This window comes from Arachis ipaensis, chromosome B09 (genome assembly GCF_000816755.2).
Source record: "Arachis ipaensis cultivar K30076 chromosome B09, Araip1.1, whole genome shotgun sequence".
NCBI classification, from domain to species: domain Eukaryota; kingdom Viridiplantae; phylum Streptophyta; class Magnoliopsida; order Fabales; family Fabaceae; genus Arachis; species Arachis ipaensis.
In genome coordinates this window covers 9,869,541-9,872,559 of record NC_029793.2, presented here as the reverse complement: position 1 = coordinate 9,872,559, position 3,019 = coordinate 9,869,541, and positions in this window count along the sequence as shown.

The window sequence follows — 3,019 nt, the reverse complement described above, 5'->3', positions numbered from 1 at the left end:
TGTAAAATTTAAACGTTAGATTTTATAATATAGGATTTATAAATTTAAAAGTTGGAGATTTTTCACTTGTTTTAAAATATATTTTGATATGTTTCAAAATCTTATGTAAAAGTTCATAAGTTTTGTTTCACTATTTTAATAAAATTAGCTTGAAAAATAATGTTAAGTGAACTATATATGAAATTTTAGTTAAGATTGGATAAACAGGACACTTGTAGCTTTTGTGTCCGACTATAATTTATGGTTTAAGCTTATAAGTATTGAAATTTCATTTGGTGTGGTTATTTTTCTCGCATGACAGTCAAGTATGTGTATTTACAGTGTTTGGAGGCAACAAAATATGCCTTTGCATGATAAGATCATACCCTATTTGGAGAGGACTGGTTTGTACCACCTGGCTAGGCTGAACACGCGTTAGTTCTGGTTGGATGAGCCCTTGGTCAGCGCATTCTTTGAGAGGTGGCGTCCTAAGACGCACATGATTCATATGCCGTTCGAAGAGTGCACCATCACGCTGCATGATGTGGCATACCAACTGGGGTTGCCCATCGATGGAAAGGCTATATCTGGGTGCCTCACAGATTTTGAGAAGTTGATGGATGATGGCAGACCGGCTTAGGAGTAGTTTCAGGAGTTATTTGGTGAGCTTTCGCCGCCAGATAAGGTAAAGCAGTTCACAGTCCAGTTCACATGGTTCCATGAGAGATTCAGGGTGCTACCGGCAGATGCGACTGAGGATACCATATGCATATATGCACGTGTGTACATTATGATGCTGCTATCCACTCAGTTGTTTGGTGACAAGAGTGCAAATCGGGTACATATACGGTGGTTGTCGTTTATGGCGAGGCTTGACGAGATGGGCACTTATAGTTGGGGTTCGGCTGCGTTGGCATGGCTATATCGATGCATGTGTCGGGTGGCCAACAAAAATGCCACAAACTTGGCAGGCCTCCTCTAGCTACTATAGTCTTGGATATTTTGACGGTTCCCTACTCTCAGGCTATATGGATTTGACCACTTTTCTTTTCCATTGGCATCCAAGTATCGATAGATGCACTTAGCCTTTCATTATTTATTTTCAGTTATTATCTATTGAGACCCCGGATTATTTATTCATATGACATTGTCATCGTCCAAGTGGGCCACATATTTACCGACATCCGACCAGAAGGAGCAAAGAATTATCCAGTTTTGCCTTGCATTAGACCGGTTGGGTGGTCGAGATGTAAGTTATTTGTGTCTGTTTCAAAGTTACATTACTCGTTTGCCGTCATGTTTAGTATATAGTGTACTAATGGTAGATTTTGTTGTGATTTGCAGATTGTGTGGGAGCCTTATGCTGCATTGGACGTGCTTGCCGTTGTTCATCCGGAGATTCTAGCTGAGGAGCACAGTCGGTTATGGCGGGCGGTCACTAGCCTGATATACTTCGCCATGATTGAGTGGGATCAAGTGGACAGGGTGTTTCCACAGCTCGGTGGCATTCAGCATGTGCCTGAACCAACCCTGAACATAGACTGGCTTCATGAGAAGGACGGTAGGTGTGGAGATAGGTGGTTTCTGAGTTATTTTCAGATATGGCAAGGACGATAGGAGTGTGAGGTCCGTTATACCTTTTAACCTCTTAAGTACTCTTTCATTGCCGAAGTGTGATGCGAATCAACCATGTGCAATCTTTTTTCGAACTCCTTGCATCTCCCATGATACTTGAGATGATCTGACTCTATCACCCGGTACTCAACTCCATGATGGACGCTATAATCATTTACACTCAACACAGCTTCCTCCTTAGTTTAAAAAGATTGGCCAATCTGAAATTCTACATGAGGATATCCCTCGTGTAATCCTTGACTTCGAAAGGTAGGATCTATGTCCGGTTGCTGACCGATGGCTTTCAAATTCAGCGTTGAGAAACGTAGAGGATGTTGCTGTGTCCCGAAACTAGATGGCCCCTAATGTGTAGATGGGTTCCTCGGAGTATCCTCGTCACTGTCCTCCACGATGTGAGCAGGCTTTTCATTTGAATCATTCTCTCACATCACATTTTCAACCCGATCCGGTTCACCGTCACCTAAAATACTTGGAATCATATGAGGTGACCTAGCTATCCCAACTGCAACAGATGGACGATCAGCCAACAGACAACCGGGTGCAACAACAGGCATCGAGGTAGAAGTACCCCCAACGTAGTCGACTGAGGCTTCGGCGCTGATGTCTCAGAACTGTCGACGCCATCTTCCAACTTGGCATACACTTTATGTATTCTCACTTCTAAAAAACTTCGTCGACAATGAAACAAAACCTACATGTCTTCATTCGACCCTATCACAAATGTTTCATACTTCACACTAGTTGACACAACCGCAATCAAAATCTTGTAGAACAACTTCTTCACCCACTTTGTCCCACATAACCCCGCCTTTTACAATATACTTGATTTTAACTTTGACAACGTATTTGTTGGTCGGACAAAAACACTCACCGGTTCTCTATCAGTGAACTTGACACCATGTCTTTTACTTTTTTGAATTTTTCTGGAGCAATGGACTAGAACAAAAAAACTCTCCTCACTATCCATTTGTAAACTTGTAAAAATGACAATCTACTATCACACCACTTCCTCCTGCTTAGTATTTATAGGCGTTTCTTTGCAAGTATAAAACGCTATAGGGATACTGCAGTTTATGCACATTAACCATTCATGAAAAAACCGCTAGAGGGGTATAGCAGTTTCTACTTTTACGCAATCTAACGTATACCACTGTACCTCTACTGCGGTTTACATTCAAACCTTAATCCACCATACCCCTATCGCGGTTTCTATAGTAATATAAAAATTATATTTGCGTATACAATATTTAAAAGTTGTATTTCAATAATATTAGTTTTCAAACAATTTATTTTGGTAACTTGCCTTTTTATTTATGAACAAACTAATTAAAGAATTTAATTGAGATATTAAGAAAATCAAATCACTATTATAAATATTTAATTTGAATAAGTAAAATTGTGTTGA